Source organism: Cupressus sempervirens, chromosome 10 (genome assembly GCF_028749045.1).
Source record: "Cupressus sempervirens isolate cs-2001-9-10 chromosome 10, ASM2874904v1, whole genome shotgun sequence".
NCBI classification, from domain to species: domain Eukaryota; kingdom Viridiplantae; phylum Streptophyta; class Pinopsida; order Cupressales; family Cupressaceae; genus Cupressus; species Cupressus sempervirens.
The window spans coordinates 746,037,717-746,054,875 of record NC_143127.1 but is presented as its reverse complement, the minus strand read 5'-3'; the positions used below and the strand labels follow the sequence as shown (position 1 = coordinate 746,054,875).

At 35.3% G+C, this 17,159-nt stretch overlaps 1 protein-coding gene and 1 pseudogene across 1 annotated transcript in view; both read left to right on the top strand.

The window, feature by feature from the left end:
- LOC149536052 (uncharacterized) overlaps positions 1-17,159 on the top strand; it is a 177,583-nt gene that overhangs the window by 134,097 nt on the left and 26,327 nt on the right. The window lies entirely within an intron of this gene.
- Positions 1,331-15,610, top strand: LOC149536053 (protein disulfide-isomerase-like; annotated as a pseudogene).

Genomic DNA, 17,159 nt, shown 5'->3' with positions numbered 1-17,159 from the left:
CTTTTTCAATATTAGAAGGTTTTATTTTTATAAGTTTAGTTAATAATGCAACATAACATGACTGTTTTCTTGTTCCTTTACTTTCTCGAATTACTTCATTAGGTTCAACGTGATTCTCTTCTATCATTTTCCTAGCCCAAAGTGGCCTCTTTTTATTGTTAACATTTTTAGAATCCTCAGGATTTGAAGCAGTGGTAGAAGAAGGTTCAATATCATTCTCCCTCTCAATTTCTACTGCGTGATTTTCATCTATTTTAGAGACAAGTTCTGTAAGTGATTCATCGCTGTTTTTAGAAAGATTGAAGGCGATATCTTCTTCGAATTTCACATCTTAGCTAATCTCAATTGTTCTTTGACCTGGAACAAAAACCTTGTAGCCTTTGGTCGTTTTATTGTATCTAATGAGTATCCCCTTCTTTCCAGATGGTTCTAGTTTGGTTCTTCACTCTTTAGGAATGTGAATATAAACTGGATACCCAAATATTGCCAAGTGACTTAGATTAGGTTTAATACCCGTAAATACTTCTTCAGGAGTGGTGTTCTCTAATATTGAGTTTGGACATCTGCTTTGAATGTAAACTACAGTTTTAAATGCTTCAACTCAGAAAGAAGTGTGTTGATCCTGCATCATTGCTCTGGCTGATTCAACAATTGATCTATTTTAATATTTTGCAACTCTATTTTGTTGAGGATTATATGGTACAAAATGTTAAAACTGTAACTTTGATTGTCATGTTGATCTGATTGTACAGATCACACAGATCTAATCTAGCATTAAATATATATCTTCCTTTATAGGCATTATCGGCGTCTCTTTAGGGATAGTGGTTATTAAGGATAACCTTAACTAAAGTTAGTTAATGTCTTTATAAATCATATTCTTCATTGAGCGCCGATTAGGGGAGTTATATTATAGGGCCGACCTAGATAAGGTCATGTCCCTTCAAGGGACATGCTCTTTGGTTACCTTATATATATGAGAGAAATGTGGATAATGAACACACAAGTACAAAGAAGTTTGTTCATTAGCATTCTCTACCTCATTCAAATTAGTAGCAGAATATACTTTATTGCAAAATTATTATATCCACAAGGACTAATATTCATCTGCAAATCAAGACCACTCCAACACTATATAGGTTATACATCAGTTTGATTTACAGGCAGAATTTGCATAAACTTTACACGGTATCAAAGCTCCAGTAGTCGAACTTAGGCTCTACAAATTAAACAATCAAACTTAGTATATCTAGCAACATTCTTCTATCTTCAAAGGCATACACAAAAAAATTAAGAGGACGGGTATGATCATTGAATAAAGTGCGAAATAGCAATCCGGTGGATGTTCATCCTCTGTCTTGCGACAATCTTGATATCATGTGTTACAAATGCAGACGCAAAAGCAGGAGGAGAGTCCTTTGTCTTGACTTTTGATGCCACCAATTTCTTCGATGATGTGTCAAAGCATCCTTTCGTTGTTGTCGAATTTTATGCCCCTTGGTGTTGTCAGTGCAAGTGTCTTGCACTTGAGTATGAGAAAGATACAGTTAGTCTAAAAAAAATAAAAATAATAATAATAATGATCCACCCATCATCTTGGCTAAGGTTGATGCTAACGAAAATTCATATAAAGACTTCGCTGGTGATTATGGAGTGAGAGGTTTTCCAACTTTGAAAATCATTCGGAAAGGGGGAGCAAACATTTAGGATTACAATCGCCCTCATGAAACAAATGGTATTGTTGAATATTTGAAAGAGCATGCTGGTCCATTATCTGTAGAAATCAAGTCTGCAGAAGAGGTTGGCAATCTTATTGGTGACAAGAAAGTATTCATTGTAGGAGTATTCTCTAAATTGGAGGTTAACGAATTCCGAAATTTTATTACTGTTGCAAAGGAGTTATGTTCATAATCTCAAATTATGAATTTGGTCACACAAATTGATTCTACAATCCTTTCTTTGAAGGATTTTCCCATTGAACCGCCGACAGTTTGGCTATTTAAGCCTATTGATGCTGATTTTCAGGATTTCAATATTGAGGCATTAAAATTTTAAAAAAGGTTTGTTGAAGAAGCCAGTATGCCTCTTGTAGCAGCTTTGACCAAGGACCGTGCAAATCATCCTCATGTGTTGAGATTCTCAACACTCCAGATTCCAAGGCTGTGTTCTTTCTCAATTTCAGTGGAGACAACGCAGAAACATATATATCTACATATAAAGAGCTAGCAAAGGCTCACCAAGGAATAGGTGTAAAATTTCTCTTGGCTGATCTTGAGGCTAGTCAAGGTGCTTTGCAAAGAAAATTCAAGAATTACTTTGGTCTCAAACCTGAGGGTGTGCCATCCTTTTTTATTCATGATACATAAGATCAAAAGTTTCTTAAGGAGAAAATTTAGGCAGAAGAAATGAAATCTTGGTTGAAGGAGTACTTTGATGATGTAGGAGCATCTTGCATCAAAATAAAGGGGGCGTGTTGAAATTAAAATTTTAAAAAAAAAATTGTGGAGGAGAGAGAAAGTGACGAAAATGGAAGGAAAAATAATAAATAAAATAAAATAAGGGAAAAAGGAGAAAAGAAAAAAAAAGGGAATTTCTATTTTCGAGGTGCATAGGTGGCGTAATAGAAAAAAAATGGTTGTCATTCCATTTATCGAAGTGTGTAGGTGGAATTCTAAAAGGTTGTGGATATTGTGTAGGTGGAATCCTAGAAGGTTGTGGATATTGTGTAGGAGGAATTCTAGAAGGTTGTGGATAAATCATGCATTGGGTGGTAAGTGCCTATTTAAGCAAGGCATATGAGCATTTCTAATCAAGCTGGAAGGTGTGAAGGCTTCAAGGTGTGAAAGTTGGAAGGTGTGAAGGCTTCAAAGTGTGATCTCTTCGTAATAGAAAAAAAATAAAAAAATGGTTGTCATTCCATATATTGAGGTGTGTAGGTGGAATTCTAAAAGGTTGTGGATATTGTGTAGGTGGAATCCTAGAAGGTTGTGGATATTGTGTTGGAGGAATTCTAGAAGGTTGTGGATAAATCATGCATTGGGTGGTAAGTACCTATTTAAGCAAGGCATATGAGCATTTCTAATCAAGCTGGAAGGTGTGAAGGCTCCAAGGTGTGAAAGCTAGAAGGTGTGAAGGCTTTAAGGTGTGAAAGTTGGAAGGTGTAACATCAGGATATTCTACATCTTTATGTAACATCAGGTTATTCTACAATTACAAATCAGCTGAATTTAATATTCTAATTATCTGATGAGATATATCTAAACTAATACTGAACTTAATCTAAAACTCTAAATCTATTTTTATTACTAATTATCAAATTTATTCTAATGTTTGAGAATACTAAATTTTAACTCTAATCTAAATTATTGTCAGAAAACTGGATCTAATATACTTAAAGAATCAATTTATGATACATCTAATTACAGGGAAAGAATCTTTCAGTTATATACATATAGAAATAAAGAAACTTAAATAAAACAAAGATACGTACTGATTTACTTGAAAGACTTTTCCAATTAATTGACCAAGCTCTGACTTTGGTGAGAGGAGAAGCATTAATGTAGGCTTAACCTCCCAACCGTGGACCTTTTTACTTATCCCCCACAAGTTCTAAATAAATAGAACGGCCCTCTCTACCCTGAGGTAAGACTTGGGATGTTCATTGATCCAGTCATCGGAGTACTCAGGTGGGTTGAGGTCCCAACAACTATTCGATTAAATAGCTGAAGAATCAGGACAACAACGTGTCATTTTGTTGTGGCATGTTCACCCTTTTTTATCGCCCTGGCTAGGGATTTCAGAGGTGGGTTTTTATAACCCAATCTCCACCGCTCAGCTTGACAATTAATTCTTCAAAGTGGATTTACATGAGCTAATCAGATTATTTATTTATTAACAATTACTGATAATCTTTCTTATTTTTCTTGTGACAGATTCATCTACACCTTTCACCATCAGCAGATCTTTAGATCGGTGATTCCTCGGTGCCTGAATCCATTACATCTTATACTTATTCATAAGATTTTGGTTCTGCCTTCTCAAATCTTCCTTAGTACTCAGACTTGATCTTTATTACTGGTTTTATGGATTGATACAGAATAGTTTATAACATAACTCCACAGATTTATGACATGGGTTGATATTGGTATAGTTTTACACAAGAAAGAAATAACATTGAGGTAAAATCAGACAATCAAAAGAGATCAGAGGTCTTATTAATTTCTTTATCAACACTGTCTTAGACATTACTTACTGTTATTGCTAAACAACGTTTGCAAAACTCGGTTGATATTATACTAATGTGATAAGATACAAGTGTGGAATTATGACTCAATCTGTACATTCATCCTCTTCACAGTGATTCAACCCGACTCAAAAAAGAGGACAGGAAAAGATATGGAAATGAAACGTATGCAAAGGAGATATAAACATTTTCAGTTCACCCTTACTTGTCTGTAGTATACTGTGCGTCCTTCTTGGAGAAGCCTTCAGCCTACACTGAAGTCCGTAGCTCAGATAGTATGCAAGGATGGCTTCACGTAATTTCAGATGAATGATTTCATGGTGGAACCAGATATTAAGGCAAACGTTGGAAGCTGAACAGAGAGGTCCATGGATATTTAGAAGGAAGACCCAGGACCAATTACTCACAACAGAGAGACTTTCTTTATGCACTAGCTCGGGTTACAGAAAAATGATATCTCAGACCATGGCAAGAGCATGAATAGGCGGATTTCTTGTTGTTCCCCGAAAACGACAAAGACCACATATAAATTGATATTGCACGGCTTTACATCTTCTGCCGTTACAAGACTACATTGCGATTTGAATTTCCATCGATTGGAATATGAATCGTTGGAACAAAAGGTGGAAAAAGGTTTTACTAATATAATTTAATGTTGTATTATTATTTTGGTTAAATTATAATTAAGTATATATAAGGTGACATTATTGTATTATAGATCTAATATAATAGTGCCACTTTACAAATATTTAATTATGATTTTAGTCAAAATAATGATATATTATTAAATGATATTACTATTAAATAAAGGTAAGAATTTTCTTATTTAGTTTTTAAAATCTTATATTATTTTTAGCTCATGTAACTTTCCACTTTGTTATTTGTTGTCAAGCTTTAGCAATCCTGCCATGGCGACTTTTGATCAACCTGATATTCCTGATAACTAGGTCATATGATCATTCCATTTCCGTATGACCTTATTTTGTAATGCTTCCCCTCCTTATCGAGTCTTTATCCTGCAACCTTCAAAACGATCATTCTCGCCAAAACATCAATTTCATAATTAAATAATATCGTTAGGAATTTCATCGTAAATAATAACTGACTGAACATCGACTAAAAAAAAATATTTTCATGATCACAACGGCTAGAAACTATATTCACTTCACATGAACACAACGGCTAAAAACTATATATTCATTTAGTTCTTTAAAACGATGCAACGCCTTAAGATAACTGCTTCAATTTCACATGAACATGAATAAATAAAACAACGGCTATAACTACCATGATGGAACAACTACTAACTTCACTTGAACTTGAAAATTTATTCTGGTTCAACGGCTAATTTTAACTAAGAGAAATTAGGGCAAAAATTGGGATGTAACATACCCACCCCCTTAGGTTTTTCATCGTCCACGATGAAATAGCATCAAAGAAAACTAATAAATAAAATTTTAAAAAAAAAATGAGGAATATTCAGTTCCCAGTTTTTGAAAATAGATAAGGGTATCTTTGGAAAATATCATGATAGTCTTCCCACATAGCATTATCCTCTGAATACTGGTCCCACTGAACCTTGCACTGAGTTACTTCTCGATTTCGTAAGCGCAGCTTACGCACCTCGAGTATTCTAGTTGGCTTTACCTCTACCACCCCTGGCTCTCGTACCCGCAACAGCTTCCAATCAATCATGTGTTCATGATGACTAACAAACTTTTTAAGGTAGGACACATGAAAAACGTTATGCATCCTGGCAAGGGCCGAAGGTAAAGCAATCTTGTAGGCTACCGGGTTAACTACCTCCAAAACTTCAAAGGGTCCCACATATCTGGGGGCCAATTTAGCATTTTTGCCGAATTTAATAGTACTTTTGTGGGGCTTAATTCTTAATAACACCTTGTCCCCTATAGTAAATTCTCTGGGTGTTCTTTTCACATCAGCATAACTTTTTTGCCTGTCATTAGCTTCCTTTAATCTCTGGCGGATCTAAAGTACTTGTTCTTCCATTTCTAGAAGCATCTCCGGGCCAACTATAACTCTGTTTTCTAATCGATTCCAGCTTACTGGGGTTCTGCACTTACGGCCATACAAGGCTTCAAAAGGTGCCATTTTAATCGAAGACTGATAGGAGTTATTGTATGCAAATTCAACCAGTGGCAGATACGTTTCCCATTGATACTGTCGATCCATGCAATAAACCCTTAGAAGATCTTCTAATACCTGATTAACTCGCTCTGTTTGACTATCTGTCTCAGGATGATATGGTGAACTTATATTCAATTTAGTGCCCAAGGCTGAGAATAATGTCTACTAGAATCTGGAAGTTATTCTTGTATCACGATCTGAAATAATTTTCTCTAGTACCCCATGTAATCTGAAAATTTCTTTTATGAATTTATGGGCTATCTCAGATGCTCCATCAGTTAGATTTCCTGGAATAAAATGTGCTACCTTAGTCAATCTATCAACCACGATCAAAATAGTCTTATGTCGATTCCGAGTCATAGGCAACCCTTGTACAAAGTCCATAGATATTATTTGCCATTTCCATTCAGGTACTTCATTTGGATGTAACAGTCTTGCTAGGTATCTATGTTCTGCTTTCACCTTTTGACACTCTAAGCAACTTGGTACAAACTCAATTATCCCTTTTTTCATTCCCTTTCAAAAGTATGAAGGTTTTATAGCTAATAACATTTTCGTGACTCCTGGGTGTCCTGAATATGGAGCTGAATGATACTCCCCTATAATTAATCTACGTAACTCAGATTGATTGGGCACATAAATCTTGTGGCGATATGTCAATAGTCCATCCTTCTCTAAATTAAAATCTGAATATTTGGGGTCCTGTGGATCTCTAATAAGTGCCAAACTGATTTCTGCATAAAATCATCATTCTACAAATGCTGTAAAATCTGATCTCTCAATTGAAATTTTACCTTGGTCATTGCTGAAATGTGTCTCCTTTGACTTAAGGCATCAGCAACCTTGTTTTCTTTTCCCTTAATGTAGTTTATGTCAAATTCATAATCTGCTAAGAACTCTAACCATCTCCTTTGTCTAGCATTCAAATTATGCCGAGTAAAAATATATTTTAAGCTTTGATGATCAAATCGAAGTTCAAAGGGTTTTCCAATTAGATAATGCCTCCACATTTGTAAAGCGTGGACTATGGCTGCTAATTCCAAATCATGTGGTGCATAGTTTTGTTCATAATTCTTCAATTTTCTAGACTCATAGGCAATGACTTGTCCCTCTTGCATTAACACACCCCCTAATCCTTCACCTGAAGCATCAGTGATTACCATGAATGGTTTCTGTGGATCGGGTACTCTTAAAATAGGTGCAGTAGTCAGTTTTTCCTTTAGAAACTCAAAAGCTGATTGACATTTTTCTGTCCAAATAAATTTCTTTCCCTTTCTTTGAAGTGTTGTGATTGGATAAGCTGTTCTTGAAAAGTTTTTGACAATTTCCTGTAAAATCCAGCTAACCCCATAAAACTCCCGACTTCGGACACATTTTTGGGTATTGGCCATTCTTTGATCGCCTTAATCTTAGATGGATCTACTGCTATGCCTTGTGCTGAAATTATATGCCCTAGATACTGAATTTCCTTCTAGTAGAAAGCACACTTTGATAATTTCCCATATAATTTATGTTCTCTAAGTCTCTGTAGTACTATCTCTAAATGCTTCTGATGTTCTTCTTCATTTCTAGAATAGATAAGATGTAATGTCCCCTTTTTAGCATTCATAGCATGATGTCGTTAGCCTATTTCCCTACGGTCCCGTAGGCTAACCAGGACATTAAAGGGGCTTAGAGGCCATTTGGCCTAGATAGTTTTAGTTGCAGGTCTTTTTGAGGGGTTTTGAGGCAACTTTGGGCATACTTACTATTTATAGTAAGTCATCTTGGGCATGGGTGGACATCCAGTGGCAGCGGTATGTCGATGGTAATTGTTTAAAATCGGCAAGAAGACTTGTTTATCATTGATAAGATTTGATTTGCATTGATAAAGCTATTTTATAAAGTTAAATTTAAATATTTAACTTTATTAATGCATAGACTATAGTTTGTGGGAAATATTTAAATTAAAAGAGTCCCCTTTATTTTATAACACATTGGAGACATAAGTTACATAAAGGGAGTTATGTTTTATCCCACATTGAGAAAACGAAGGATGAAGCTCTTGTGAGAACACTATAAAAGAAATGGAAGAGCTTCTTTTAAGCATGCTTGTGAAAATCAAAGAAATTGGAAAATTTTCTGGAGATCATGTCTCAATAGTTTGAAGGACGAAATCCCTTCAAGCTGAAAATCTTGACGCCATTGAAAGATATGGTCTTGAGATTCAACAGGGTAGCAGTCTGAAAAAAGCAGATACGAAAAAGCAGCCCGAAAAAACGGAATCGAAAAAGCAGGCCGAAAAAGCAGCCTGAAAAAGAGGAATAAAAAAAGCAGCCCGAAAAAAGCGGAACCGAAAAAGCAGGCAGAAAAAGCAATCCGTAAAAGCAGTTCAAAAAAGCGAATCCGAAAAAGCAGTCGAAAAAGCAAATCGGAAAAAGCAAAGCAGAAGGGGCAGCATTGTAGAAATTATTACAGCCATCTACAACTAGGTTCTTTTGTTAGTATTGTTTTTTAGGGTGTTATAAGCTTTCAGCTGTAAGTGTGCATTATACCAGCATTATCGTTTTGTAATCCATGTAAATGCCAAAGTCTTGGCCATATTTCATGAGCATTGTAATTTTCATTGCAATTAAGAAGATAATAGTTGCTGGTGTCATTTAAGCAATTTAATATCATTATTTATCAGCTAGTTAGTTTGCATACCAACTGTTTGTAAAAATGCCAATTGGCTGTAGTTGTTCATTTCTCATGCTTAGATCATATATATGCACTGAATATTGTCAAAATTAGTAGCACACTCATGTTAGGTCATTGTGTAGTCCATTGTAGTCTTCTAGCACAAGATTCTCATTGATGCAAATTGAAGAAAAAGTCATTTGAAGCTAGCTGAAATACTATATCAGTCATACGTCCCTTGCATGTGAATTGTTTGATGAAATTCCTTGAGCTTTCATCAGCATTTTTGAGGGCAGATTTGAGGAGGGTCATTACAGTGGTATCAGAGCTTGCTTGCAAAGTGTTTGACGAAATGTCAAACAACTGAAGTATAAAGATTTTTTGGTGTTTGAAGAAGTCATAAACTATTGGAGGGTTATTACAGTGGTATCAGAGCTTACTTGCAAAGTGTTTGATGAAATGTCAAACAACTGAAGTATAAAGATTTTTGGTGTTTGAAGAAGTTATAACCTATTGGGGTTATTACATAAGAATATCATCTATGAATAACAACACAAATTTGTCTAGACAATCGTGCCGGGGTATTAGTTAATCCAAATGGTAAGACTGTAAACTCATAATGTCCATATCTGGTCCTGAAGGAAGTTTTATGTATGTCTGCATCCTTAATTCGTAGCTGATGATATCCTGATCTCAGATCGATTTTTGAAAACACAGTCGCACCCTTCATTTGATCAAATAGATCATCTATCCTGGGTAACGGATACCGATTTTTGATGGTGACCTTATTAAGCATCTGATAATCTATACATAGCCTCATGGTTCCATCCTTCTTTCTTACGAACAATACAGGGGCTCCCATGGTGAGACACTGGGTCGAATCATTTTCTTATCCAACATATCCTGTAATTGAATCTTTAATTCCATAAGTTCTGTGGTGGTCATCCTATACGGGGCTTTGGATATAGGTTCTGCTCCGGGTACTAAATCTATGGAGAAGTCAAATATCCGAAAAGGGGGTAATCTAGGAAGTTCCTCATGAAATACATCTTGATAGTTCTTTAGATAGGCATATTTTTCTTCAAAAGATTCCTTTAGTTTTTGTTTAATTTCCCCATCTTCATAAATATAATCATCTTCGAGTGTAGTTTTCCTTAAATCTTCAATTTTTACTACGAATATCTCACAACCTTTTCTTCCATACCTCTTAAGCTGCATTGCTGAAATCTGCTGGGCTCTTATTTTATGTTTGACTCCTGAAATATTTGTAGGCCTACCACGGTCATCCACACAACTTATTGTTTTGGCAAAACAATCTACCTTAGCTTTGTGCTCGCTGAGCCAATTTATTCCTATAATAATGTCATAAGATCCTAAGGGTGCTACGTATAAATTTAGTTCTGTAGAGAAGTTTGGAAAGTCAACCTGGGCTTCGAACAAGCATTGCTCTACCTTAGCCCTTGTCTGGTTTGCATACTCGACTATCCACGGTTTTGCCATAAAGCTAGATCTTTTTGGAAATTTACTTAATAATTTAGGTGAAATAAAACATTCTGTTGCTCCAGTATCAATAAGAATAGTTACGAGGTTACCATAAATCTTACCCGGTGTTTTAATGGGGCCTATTTGTTGCTCTGCCTGTTGATTATCCAGGGCTGCATGAATTCTTTGTTGAAAAACTTGTTGTTGCTATGGCAAGGATGGGCGTTGTTGCTGATTGAGGTTAGGGCATTGTCTTTTAAAATGATTTCCTTTACAAATGAAACAACCTCCTGGTGGTCCTCTTTTTTCATTGTTCCTATCATTTTTGTTTACATGAACGTTTCCCTGATTATCTCTGGTTCCACTGCTTCTATTATTAGGTTTGTTATTCTTAAAGTCCTTAAACTGTTTTCTTGGTGGTCCAGATTCTGCACCTTCTGAATTCCAATTGGTTTTTCTCTTGCTGTCCCTAATGGAATCATCCTTCTTGACTTTATGCTCTTGACGCACAGCTTTTTCCAAGGCTTCTTCCATGGTTCGTGGTGCTAAAACATCTACGGCTCCCCCTATTCTATTATTCAATCCCATGATAAACTTTCTTACTTTTAGATTGGTATCCTGCTAGTAAGGGGGTACGTACTTAAGTAATCTGGTAAATTTCTCTTAGTATTTATGAACTGTCATTTTCCCCCTGTTTCAGATTCTGAAACTACATGAGTTTCTGATCATAGAAGGTTTGAGGTAGCCACCGTGTTCTAAATAGACAAACTTTTCCCAAGTTATGTCCGTAGATCTAATGTTCAACTCTACCTTGGTGTTTCCCCACCAAGTTGTTGCTTCCACAGTGAATTGGTATATACCCCAAACAGCCTTAGAAGTCTCTAAAAAATTCTGAATCTCAAAGTATTGTTCCATCTCCGTCAGCCATGCCTCGGCTTCTTCCCCAGATTCAGTACCACTGAATTTTGGAGGTTTAATTTTTTTAATATCAGCTATAATCTCCTTTTTCTTTTGTTTATCAGTTTGCTTAGGGGAGGGAGTCCTATTATGTTCCGAGACTTCAGTCTCAACTCTGGGTGTCTCTTGCATTTCCTCACGTTGTTGCCCCATCTGGGCTTCCATCTCACTCATTCTTTTATCCATTGCTTCTAATTTTAATTGTGTTTCTTGAAGAATTTGAAGTAATAATTCGTTAGAGGCTTGTTGATTTTCTCGAACTATTTCTCGATTTTCCACATCCTCATTGTTATTCATGTTGTATTTTCAGGAGTTGCACCTGTTAGTTTACACAATTAAGTTTAAAGTTTAGCTTTTGTTGCTCAAAAGTTTAATCCCCATTGTTTGCCAAAATATTTATTTATTTTATTGCACATCTATGCAAATCTTTAATTACAATTCATATCCATTGCTCGACAAAGCATAATTGCAAAAACATACCTATTGCTCGACAAAGCTAAATTTTTTTTTAAAACATTGCTCAACAAAGCAAAAATCTTATTTAACATTGCTCGACAAAGCAATCCTTTATTACAAAAAAGTTCCTCTAATGAGGTTGCCTACATTCATAGAATATGTTTTATTTTTGTTTTGCAACTTCTGGTTTAATTTGGTACATGTCCCATACCATCCAAGATCTGTGAAAATGAAGAAGGGGATTGTTCTGTTGAGCGTTCCAAATCTGAATCAATTTGTTCCTGTACGCTGCTTTCTTGGCCGGGGTCCATCGAATCCTTTCCTTCTTCATCCGTTGTATGGCTTGATACATTGTTTCATCATCTCGAGGTTCAAAGCAGCAAGAATAGTTATACTTAGTCATATTTTGTTGGAGGTAAGGAAATATAGGGTGTTGGATTTTCTTGCGGGGTGTTCTACGTACTAGCATCCTATATTTGTATTCATCTTTATTAGATTTCATGGACGTGATGAGCCCAGGTTCAGTGTTGAACCCAACGCTCTGATACCATATGTAACATCAGGATATTCTACATCTTTATGTAACATCAGGTTATTCTACAATTACAAATCAGCTGAATTTAATATTCTAATTATCTGATGAGATATATCTAAACTAATACTGAAGTTAATCTAAAACTCTAAGTCTATTTTTATTACTGATTATCAAATTTATTCTAATGTTTGAGAATACTGAATTTTAACTCTAATCTAAATTATTGTCAAAAAACTGCATCTAATATACTTAAAGAATCAATTTATGATACATCTAATTACAAGGAAAGAATCTTTAAGTTATATACATATAAAAATAAAGAAACTTAAATAAAACAAAGATACGTACTGATTTACTTGGAAGACTTTTCCAATTAATTGACCAAGCTCTGACTTTCTCCTTTTTACTTATCCCCCACAAGTTCTAAATAAATAGAACAGCCCTCCCTACCCTAAGGTCAGGCTTGGGATGTTCATCGATCCAGTCATCGGAGTACTCAGGTGGGTTGAGGTCCCAACAACTATTCGATTGAATAGCCGAAGTATCAGGACAACAACGTGATCATTTTGTTGTGGCATGTTCGCCCTTTTATCGCCCTGGCCAGGGATTTCAGAGGTGGGTTTTTATAACCCGATCTCCACCGCCCAGCTTGACAATTAATTCTTCAAAGTGGATTTACATGAGCTAATCAGATTATTTATTTATTAACAATTACTGATAATCTTTCTTATTTTTCTTGTGACAGATTCATCTACACCTTTCACCATCAGCAGATCTTTAGATCGGTGATTCCTCGGTGCCTGAATCCATTACATCTTATACTTATTCATAAGATTTTGGTTCTGCCTTCTCAAATCTTCCTTAGTACTCAGACTTGATCTTTATTACTGGTTTTATGGATTGATACAGAACAGTTTATAACATAACTCCACAGATTTATGACATGGGTTGATATTGGTATAGTTTTACACAAGAAAGAAATAACATTGAGGTAAAATCAGAGAATAAAAAGAGATCAAAGGTCTTATTAATTTCTTTATCAACACTGTCTTAGACATTACTTACTGTTATTGCTAAACAACGTTTGCAAAACTCGGTTGATATTATACTAATGTGATAAGCACAAGTGTGGAATTATGACTCAATCTGTACATTCATCCTCTTCACAGTGATTCAACCCGACTCAGAAAAGAGGACAGCAAAAGAGATGGAAATGAAACGTATGCAAAGGAGATATAAACATTTTCAGTTCACCCTTACTTGTCTGTAGTATACTGTGCATCCTGCTTGGAGAAGCCTTCAGCCTACACTGAAGTCCGTAGCTCAGATAGTATGCAAGGATGGCTTCACGTAATTTCAGATGAATGATTTCGTGGTGGAACCAGATATTAAGGCAAACGTTGGAAGCTGAATAGAGAGGTCGATGGATATTTAGAAGGAAGACCCAGGACCGATTAGTCACAACAGAGAGACTTTCTTTATGCACTAGCTCGGGTTACAGAAAAACGATATCTCAGACCATGGCAAGAGCATGAATAGGCAGATTTCTTGTTGTTCCCTGAAACGACAAAGACCACATATAAATTGATATTGCATGGCTTTACATCTTCTGCCGTTACAAGACTACATTGCGATTTGAATTTCCATCGATTGGAATATGAATCGTTCGAACAAAAGGTGGAAAAAGGTTTTACTAATATAATTTAATGTTGTACTATTATTTTGGTTAAATTATAATTAAGTATATATAAGGTGACATTATTGTATTATATATCTAATATAATAGTGCCACTTTACAAATATTTAATTATGATTTTAATCAAAATAATGATATATTATTAAATGATATTACTATTAAATAAAGGTAAGAATTTTCTTATTTAGTTTTTAAAATCTTATATTATTTTTAGCTCATGTAACTTCTCACTTTGTTATTTGTTGTTAAGCTTTAACAATCCTGCCATGGCGACTTTTGATCAACCTGATATTCCTGATAACTAGGTCATATGATCATTCCATTTTCGTATGACCTCATTTCGTAATGCCCCTCCTTCTCGAGTCTTTATCCTGCAATCTTCAAAACGATCATTCTCGCCAAAACATCAATTTCATAATTAAATAATATCGTTAGGAATTTCATTGTAAATAATAATTGACTGAACATCGACTAAAAAAAATATTTTCATGATCACAACGGCTAGAAACTATATTCACTTCACATGAACACAACGGCTAAAAACTATATATTCATTTAGTTCTTTAAAATGATGCAACGCCTTAAGATAACTGCTTCAATTTCACATGAACATGAATAAATAAAACAACGGCTATAACTACCATGATGGAACAACGACTAACTTCACTTGAACTTGAAAATTTATTCTGGTTCAACGGCTAATTTTAACTAAGAGAAATTAGGGCAAAAATTGGGATGTAACAGAAGGTGTGAAGGCTTCAAGGTGTGAAAGCTGGAAGGTGTGAAGGCTTCAAGATGTGATCTCTTCTTAGTAGAAGCTTGTAGAGAAGGAGGAAGTGAGGAGTGAGTTTTCCTGAGTTAGTGGATAGAGCGCCAAATGTGAGGCAGTTTATAGCAAGATTGTGGTGGAGTTGCATGTTTGTGAGAAGAGCTAGTGGCTGAGGCTTAGAAACAAGAAGGTTGCTTGGTGGCTTGCAAGCACAAGTTGAGATCTTGGAGGTTTCTACTAGAGTGTGGATCTGGACTAGCTTGGGTTTGGATTGGATCTTGAGAGATCTTGCAGAAATGTTATTGTAATTGCTATTGGATTTTCAAGTATAATAAAATCACTTGGGAAGCATTTTGTCAGTTCTTGTCTCCATATTCTTGCATTCTTGGTTGAGTTGGTAGGGTGGTGTGGCCCTTCATCATTTGATGAAACATTAAAGGAGTACAAAAGTCTAAGCCCATACCTAAAACGAATGATGATTCTGTGAAAATTGTTGTGGTGGATTCTCTTCAAGAAAGTCATAGATTCTAGGAAGAATGTGCTTTTGGAGTTCTATGTTCCTTGGTGTGGGCACCACAAGAAACCGGCTCCTACTTTGGATGAATTGTAGTTACTCTTCAACTTGAAAGTAATGTGATGATTGCTAAATTGAGATCTGTCCCTTAATCTTTTCCTTTGAGAATGTTCTTGCAGGAAAAGGAGGATTGATATCAAAGTGCACAGAGAAAGCCACCAATGTCAAAGGGAATCATTTCCAAAAGCTTTTGAACATTTCCAAGTGCATTCTAAACCTAGAAGAATATTTTCTATTTAAGGTTGAATCTCAATAGGGATATTACATTATATTCATTTCGGAGTATGAGTTAAAGAATTAAAACTAGTTAAACCAATAATTTTGAGATAAATTTGGACTAAGTGACCTAAACAAAAAATTCTCATGGTTTGATGATGACTCATAACCCCTTGAGAACTTATCTATAAACTTTGGGGACCTTCCAGTGTTCACATTGAGAGGGAGTCCTTCCAAAAGTAGTTAACCTAAACTTCAAAGGGAGCAAATAGGAAACTTCTAAACTCTTCACTAAGGGAGTAGATCACATTAAGTTTCATGGACCCTAGATACTTCAATTTTGTTTGACTTATAACAGTCTTGGATAAATTAGGAACTTGCATACGTGGATTGAATCCACCTTAGAAATGCTCGAACTTAAGAGGGAGTTTATATGGGCCTACTTTCACCTAGTTTTACATTATAAACTCCTCCTTTGGGGATTCATATATATAAGCATTTCCTTTACATATATTCTTTAAATGGGCTATGTATTTAGCCAAGACTATATTTAGCCTAGGCTACATTATTGGTTGTGGTTGTTATGATCATTGACTATGTTAGAGCAAAGTCTAACCTCTTTTATATAGTTAAGTCTATAATTGAGATATTTGGATATTTTGCATGATCATTTATTTGATATGTGAATATAGCATAGACTATATATATGGCTAAATTCATCTACGTGATTATATTTTTATGATTTGTGGATAGTGACAATCCATGGTTTGAATCTTCTCAACTCAAGAATGGAGTACTTGGTGGACTTAATGTCCAGATACTAGTACTTGGAGCACTTGGTGAATATCATGTATTTGATATTAGGATACTAGTATAGGTGACATCATGGAATTGATATCCGATTTAGCACTTGATGGACTAATGTTCGGATACCAGTACGAGTGACATCATGGATGTTATGTCAAATTTAGTACTCTCAAACCAGAACCAAAATGAGTGATTTATCTAAATCAGAACCATCAATATTTCAAATGCTCTTTGGAAGGATGATGTAACGGAAGAATACCAATCCTTTATTGAGAATGATGTTTGGGAAATTGTTCCAAGGCCTGAAAAAAAATCTGTTGTTTCTTCTAATTGGATATTTAAAATCAAGCATGCTGCTGACGATAGCATTAAGTCAAATTTGTAGTCAAAGGATTCTCTCAAAAGGAGGGAATTGATTATGAAGAAACCTTTGCTCCAGTTACCAAATACACCTCTGTAAGAGCAGTTCTAGCTATTGCAGCATCAAAGGGATGGAAAGTACATCAGATAGATGTGAACACAACATTTCTGAATGGAAAGATTACAAAAGAGACCTATATCTTCTCCAATGGAGACTAATCTATGTAATGTCCCCTTTTTTGGCTTATGTTCGAGTGT